This window comes from Carica papaya, chromosome 7 (genome assembly GCF_054855325.1).
Source record: "Carica papaya isolate Zhongbai chromosome 7, ASM5485532v1, whole genome shotgun sequence".
In the NCBI taxonomy this organism is placed as follows: Eukaryota; Viridiplantae; Streptophyta; class Magnoliopsida; order Brassicales; family Caricaceae; genus Carica; species Carica papaya.
The window spans coordinates 16,156,634-16,165,125 of NC_142315.1; positions in this window are offsets into that span (position 1 = coordinate 16,156,634).

Genomic DNA, 8,492 nt, shown 5'->3' on the forward strand with positions numbered 1-8,492 from the left:
ACATCTTTTCAGACCAGATGGGGGAGGGGAAAACAGATACCTCTCAGAGATAAAAAACCTAACGAGACACTTGATGCATTATGCATGTCAATATAGATACATACTTCTAACCATTCATGCTTCATTCCACTTTCTTTTTTTCTATTTTTTTATTTTTTTAAGGTAAAAATACTGATTTCATGTTATTTTTATTACATGCAAATCATCAAGTATCTATAAATTACATAGCATGTTTGAAAACAAGAACAATTCATCTTATTAGACCTACAAACACAAAAGCATGCAAAACAGGAAAAATCATAGTTATCATATTAAATAATTTTTCTTTTATCTAAAAATACTCCTTAAGATATTGAGAGAAATACTTAATTCCTTATCGAAACCTTGATATTTTTTCCTTCACCATTCTTCTTTTCTTTCCCTCCCTCTCTCTATCTTTCTTTCTCTTTAATTCTTGAAAATTTGAAAAATGGGAAGGGAACGCCTATTTATAAAAATTAGGAACTGTCATGTTCGCGTTAAGTGGAAAAATCTAGTGAAGGGAGAGTGAAAAAAGATGCTCAGTATGAAAAACAAGGGAGGGAGGTCTCCTCCATGGCCGGCGGCGGTGCACCGCCCGAGGCAACTGTGGCACACTACCTGAGGTGGCAATGGCCCACCCGGCGCACTGCAAGTTGCTTGCAAGTGGACAGGCCTCTTGCTATGCATGCAGGGGCTAGTCTTAATACTCATAGGACCTAGGCACGTTGTTCACCGTACGTGCAGGCCTCCTGCATGGACAGTGCGCACACAGTGTGCATTGCCTGTCCGCGCGTGAGGTGATGCGCGAACCGCCCATCTGAGCACGACAGGAAGGGTGCAGGGTCTGACTCTGTGCTGCATGCGTGGATGGGACATGTGCGTTGTACGTACATCCTATGACTGCTATGTGCACGTGCGGGCGCACACAGTGTGTAAGCAGCTCCCCTTCCCCACGAGATTTTTTCTGCAGGATTTTTCTCGTTTTGCCATTTTTTTCCAAAATTTTATCTTTTTCATTTTTTGTATTGAAATAAAATAAATAAAATTAATACAATTAAATTAGAATAAAATAGAAATAATTAAAATTAAATAAAATTGAAATAATTAAATATCATAAAAATTCATGAATTACAATAAATAATATGCATAGTAAATTAAATGAGTTTAATGCGGCCTAAAGGCCTGAATAAATAAGATTTTCTAAATTAATTAAGCACAGTGATGGGCGGGATGTTACACACCATATGGACAAATATGGCAAAGTAATTCTTAGACAGCTTTTTTCCCAGCTTCTAAAGCTACTGGGATAAGAAGAGAAATTTGCAAAATTAAACAAAAAGATTCAAAGAGGCTCCATGATTATTATAAAAGATTCAAGCAACTATACATAAGCTGCCAACAACATAATATCTCAGAACAATCTCTCATTCACTACTTTTACGAAGATAGAAAGAAGAATGTTAGATGCAGCTAACAAAACACCTCGAGCAAGCCAGATAATTGATAGCAATCATGGTAGCCACTTCAATGCATTTTTGAGCCACATAGGACACCCCAAGAAGGGTGAACGGGGTAAGTATGTGTTCTCTCGAATCTCAGATCTCACAATTAACCACTTTAATGTAGAACATGGTTGAAGGAAACACTCAGCGAGCTAAATTTTGTAGAATTTGTGCATATTCAGAAAATCCTACAGACATGTGCCCTACACTACAAGAAGATAACCAATAACATGTCAATGCGATAGGAGGATTCTCGAACCAATTGTAAGGAAGATAGACCCTTTCTCAAAATACTTACAACTTGGGATGGAGGGATTACCCTAAATTTAGTTATGGAGCAAGGTAGTAAAACTTCCAATAGTACCCACGAACGCCACCTCGACAACAACAATTGGCACTTCCAAAACAAGGTATTCTCTTGAAGAAATAGTTAAATCTCTTACTACTAACAATCAACATTTCCAACATGAGACATAAGCAAGCATTTAAAATTTAAAGACCCAAGTAAGCCAACTAGCAACATCTATGAGTAAGTTGGAATCCCAAGCCAAATTACTTTCTCAAATAGAGGTAAATTTAAGACTCGATGTGAGTGTTTTCATACAACAAAGTGGCAAAGAACTACTAAAAAATCTCCATCAAGCAACCCTTGGGCAAGGCTTAGAAAAATCATAGAGCCAGAAGCTCTTGTCAATGATAAGATAGATAAAACAAAACCAGATTCTGACCAGCCAACACCATTTATAATAAGTCCAACTTTCCTGAAAAGGTTTGTAAAATCAAAGAAAGAGAAATAGGACAAAGAAATCATGGAAAGCTTTCGTAAAGTCCTGGTAAATATCCCTTTACTTGATGCAATTAAATAGGTACTTTGGTATGCCAAATTTCTAAAGGATTTATGCACCAACAAAAAGAAACTGAGCTACAATGAAAAGGTGAGTGTAGGGAAAAATGTCTCTGCTATAATTTAGAGAAAATTGCCCTACAAGTGTAAGAACCAAGGTATGTTTACCATCTCTTGCAAAATAATTACTTTAGGTATAAAAAAGGCTATGTGCGATTTAAGGGCCTTAATAAATGTAATCCCACTGTCCATTTATTCCAAGCTAAATACTTGTCCATTGAAGGGAACTGGTGTCATCATTCAAATAGCTAATTGGTCAGTTGTCTACGCTGAGGGAGTTCTATAGGATATACTGATCCAAGTGGACAATCTTATTTTCCCTATTGACTTTTATGTATTAGACATGGAAGATGACAAATCCTCTAAGTCTTATGATCTTTTGCTATGTAAGCCTTTCCTTAGTACAACTAAGACAAAGATAGATATACAGGATGGTACCCTCACCATGAGTTTGATGGAGAAGTTGTGAAATTTAACATTTATGATGCCATGAAATACCCTAATTATTTATCCTATGTGTATGGTATGGATGTCATAGAGTCTATAAATAAAAAATGTTTTGACTTATGTCATGGTGATGAGCTAAATTTTGTACTCTATAATGATTTGAATGTGGATAGCTTAGGAATTTATGAAGATTATGCTACTAAAAGGAATCTCCAAGTGGCAGTGTTTGAATTAGAGGTGCTTAAACCCTAAAAAGGTAATACACCAAATATTGATCTTCTTATTTCTCACATAAAGCTTCCACTTTTTATTTTGTAAGCACCCAAACTAGAGCTGAAGCCACTGCACGAGCACCTGAATTATATATTCCTGGGAGAAAAAGAGACCCTTCTGATAATAATTTCCAACAAGTTGAGTAGAATAGAAGAAGAAAGATTAATCAAAGTGCTCTAAGAGCACAAGGAATCGATTGGATGGACTATTGGTGATATTAAGAGGATATCACCTTCTATGTGCATGCAACAGATACTATGAGAGGAGGACAGTAAGCCAAGTAGGTAAGCACAGAGGTGTCTGAACTTTCCCATGATGGAGGTTGTGAAAAAAAAAGTCTTGAAGCTCCTTGATACTGGGATCATCTATCCAATTTCATATAGCAAATGGGTAAGTCCGATGCAGGTGGTTCCAAAGAAAGCAAGGATAAGGATGGTTGAAAACCACAATGGTCAGTTGGTATCTGCTACAATATAAAATGACTAGAGGGTTTACATGAACTACAGAAAATTGAATGTTTTCACAAAAAAAAAAGATCACTACCCTTTCCTTTCATTGATCGGATGCTAAGATGGTTGGCTAGTCGAACACACTACTACTATTTAGGTGGCTATTCAAGTTTCTTCTCAATCCCAGTTGCACCTGAAGATTAAGAAAAGACAACTTTCACATGTCTTTTTTGCACTTTTGCCAACAAAAGGATGTCATTCGACCTTTTAATGCCCCAACTACATTCTAGATATGCATGGTCAGTATTTTTTTTAATTTTGTGGAGAGTATAATAGAGGTTTTCATAGATGATTTCACAGTTTACAATAGTTCTTTTGATGAATGCCTTGTCGACCTCACAAAAGTACTTCGATGATGCCTTGAGTCTAATCTTGTCTTGAACTATGAAAGGTGTTATTTTATGGTAGATTAAGGATTAATCTTGGGGCATATTGTGTCTTCAAAAGGGATAGAGGTGGATAAAGCAAAGATTGATATGATTAAATCCCTTCTTTATCCCGTGAGTGTACAAGAGGTACGCTCTTTTCTTGGACATGTAGGGTTTTATTGGCATTTCATCAAAGACTTCTCCAATATTAGTCAATCTCTGTGTCGATTGCTATAAAAAGAAGTGATATTCGAGTTTGATGTGGCTTATTAAATGGCATTTGACATACTAAAATAGAAGTTGGTGTCAGCACTAATTAAGCAGCCACCGAACTGAGAACTACCATTTAAAATTATGTGTGATGCCAACAATCAAGTTGTGGGTTCAGTCTTTGGTCAAAGGATAAGTAGGGACCTGATGGTGATCTACTGTGCCTCAACAACTCTTGGCAGCAACCAGATCAACTATTCAACTATAGAAAAGAAGCGTTTTGCTATCGTATTTGCCTTTAAAAAATCTCGTTCTTACTTGCTTGGTACTAAAGTGATTGTCTTTTTAGACCATACAACTTTGAAGTACCTACTCAAGAAAAAAAAAGTAAAATTGAGACTAACTCGATCGATACTTTTGCTACAAGAGTTTGACTTAAAAATATGGGATAAAAAGGGCATGAAAAATCTTGTTGCCGACCACCTCAACTGCCAACCACTAAGTGAAGAGCCATTATCACTAAAAGACGATTTTTTAGATGAGTACCTTTTTTTAGTTTGCCAATCAATGCCATGGTATATTAATATCATCAACTATTTAGTCACCAATACACTTCTAAATGAGCTATCCATAATAAAGAGAGATATGAAATAGAAAAAAGCTAGATATTATATTGATGACCCTTACTTGTGAAAATATTATGCAGACCAAGTCATTCGACGTTGTGTCTCAGAAATAGAAGTCCCATTCATTCTGAACTTCAGTCATTCTTATACTTCTGGAGGATATTTTGGCCCAAAGCGGACAACTCATAAGGTGTTAAAGTCTGGATTATTTTAGCCCTCCCTGTTTCGTGACATATACGTGTACTACAAAACATGTGAAAATTGTCAAAGGATAAAAACTTAGGCCACATAGATCAGATGCCACTGGCACAAATTCTAATTTGTGACATTTTTTACATGTGGGGCATAGATTTCATGGGACCATTCCCCTCCTCTTTTAGCAACTCTTATATTCTACTTATGGTTGACTCTGTCTTTAAATGGGTGGAAGGCAAGGCTACTAGAACAAATGATGCTAAAATTATCGTGGACTTTGTCAAAACTCATATATTCATCAAGTTCGGGATATCGCAAGCAATGATAAGTGATTTAGGGACACACATTTGTAACCAATTAGTGGAAGCTCTCTTCAAGAAATAACATGTTACCCACTGCATCTCCACAGCATACCACCCATAGACCAATGGGTAAGCTGACATTTGTAATAGAGAAGATAGTAAATCCTAATAGAAATAATTGGAACCTATGACTCGATGATGCATAGGCTTACTGAATAGCTTTCAAAACCCCCATAGGAATGTCGTTATACCGTTTGGTCTTTTGCAAAGCTTGTCACCTTGCTATTGAAGTAGAGAACAAAGCCTATTGGGTAACTAAAAGATACAACATGAAGTTAGAAGAAGCTGAGTACAGGAAGCTATAGTTGTAAAAGTGAGACGAAATAAGAAATTATGCTTATGAGAATTCGATAATCTATAAAAAAAAAGATGAAAGCTTTCCATGATCAAATGATCTCCGTAAAATGATTTTTAATAGGGTAGAAAGTCTTCCTTTATGATTCTCAGTTGAAGCTATTTCCCAGGAAGCTATCTTCAAGGTGGTTAGGCTCATTTATCATTACCAACACTTTTCCTTATGGCGCAACCGAGATTAAAAGCTTCAACACCCATAAAATCTTCAAAGTGAATGGTCATCGGCTAAAGCCTTTCTATGAAGGATTCTCTGCACAATAGGTCAAAAAACTCATCCTAAATATTCTTGAAGAAAACTTAATAGAGTTGACAGTGTCTAGTCTAGGACAATAAACAATGGAACCTAGTAGGAGGCAACCCATTCGACTTTTTGTGGTTTTATTTTGAATGTTAGTTATTTTCGAAATTTTTCTTTCTTTTAGTGACATTGTGCTCTGTTTGTTCTGACTGGAATTTTTCTATCACTTACAGACAACCAATGGAAAGGCCTTAAACAAATGCACTAAGTTTTCTGTTTGGAGCATTCGTATAAGTCTTACCTAAGGTTTACGCCAGCTACTTTATCCTTGCACAAGACTTAATCTTGCTACTTTTTTAGTTTGAGATGTTTGCACAAGCCTTACCCTAGGCTCAATCATGTCACTTACTTTTTTGTTTTTTTTTTTATGTAGCATAGGGATGCTGGCATGAGCCTTGCCCAAGGTTCATGCCACAGATATATCTAGGATTTAATTTCGAGATGTTCACATTAGCCACGCTCAAGGCTTTTACCAAGGCCATTTGGAACCCATTTTAGTTTGTTTTGTCCTAACCCTTTTTATTTGAACCGATACCAACTCTCCCCCTTTCTCTCAAAATAAAAAGCCTTCTTATTTGCCCTAACCTGAACCTTTCGCTCCAAACTTCTCTCAATCCTATAACATTTCGAAACCTCTATATTCAAATACTGTATTATTTTAAATTTAATATTTTAGTAAATTATGGTGTTTTAATTTTAATCAACATTTAAAATATATTATGCATGAATTTATTTTTAATTTAAAATTTTTATTTTTGCCCAAATAATTTAAAATTTTTGAAAATGAATAAAAACTAAAATAAAAATAGAAAAATATAGGAAAAGGACTCGCAAACCCAGGGGAAAGGGCCTCATGCCCGGGCAAGCCCGTCCGCGCCTACATGCCTGCACCTATGTGCCCACGCCTAAGTGCCTGTGCCTGTGTGCCTGCTGTGCACGTGGGGATGTCACATCATAGACGTGACCATCTACGTATGCTTGTGCGCCTGTGCAAGCTGTCGCGTCTAGCCTACATGCGCATGCTACCCGTATGTAACTCGCAGCCACAAGCCTTATGTGCCTTAACGTACGAGTTGTCCCATTTGTCCCATTAGCCTGTTGTCGAGCATGTCCGACTGCCACAAGCATGCATGCACGTCGTGTGGGGGTGACTGGTCAGCCACTTGGTTGACCAACAACCACTATTGATTTGTTGGATCACATGCATTTGGGAAGGCTATTTAAAGCCCTTTCCCCTCCTTCCTCTTCACAAATTTCTTCTTCTTCACTTCCTAGGAAAACTTTAGAGGAAAATTTGAGAGAAGATTGAGGAAGACCAAAAGCTTGATTTTTTTTTTCTTTGTACAAAATCCATCTAGGATTTATGGATCGCCGAGCAGCTTTCCATTTTTCTTAAAACCACCAACAATCTCATTGAAACTTCAAAGTTTAAAGGTTTCAGTAAGGAATTTCTTAGTATTTTCTCTTACTCTCTTAAGTGAAATATGTAGAAAATTAATTAATGATTATTGATTTATTTTAAATGCATGCAATGAATATTATTCACAATAGTAAATTATTGAACATTTGATGAGTTTTGGAAATGTGTTTTTTATAATCTTTAAAGTGAAAGTTTTTGCTTAAATCGAGCTACAAAAATGATTTATGTGCCTGTGCTGACGCAATACCTGCTAAAGGCAAGCCTAAACTAGTGGAAGGCAATAAGCAGGCTTGTATTGATAAGCTTTCAGGAAATGGGAAAAAGCAATTGCAAGGTACAATACTTTAGGCTAAAACAGCAAGGCCGAATTCACCAAGTAGAAATCCAAACCTTGGAAGAAATGACACTAGAAGGTACCAGAAATTCGAAGGGTAACGGGTCTTACTGCTAAGGAACGACCCAAGAAGAAAGTCCAAATATAGTTTGGGTATGGGTACCCGTAGGGTGCACATGTGTCACAATGCATATCCAGGACACTTGCCCCTCATGTCCACTGGTGTTCCAAGGTCCCGTGAGAAACGAATTGAAGTGACCTTATACCATGCAAGAAAACCAAAGGCAGACAAACTTTTTGGTGCATAGACATGGAGGTCCATGCGTGAATGAGGTGATCCACATGTGCTCTGAGCATGTGGCCCAACCTACGTACCCCCTGCACACGTGGACCCTTACATACTCGAATGAACCGCGCGCGGCAGCGCCCACGTAATGGGCCGCACATGGAAATAGTCGTGCGCGCACCCCGCACATACGAGCAAAGAACTGGCCCAACAAGCCCAGCACGCAACCTGTGGCCCAACCCACAGGCCTGCTGTCCGTGGCCCATGCAGACCGACTTGCCTGAGTTGGCCAAACCTGGCCAGCCCATTCTCCACCTTTTAATTAATTAAATTGTTTTTAATTTTTCAATTTATTTTTTTTTAAATGCTTTGAGACCCACTTT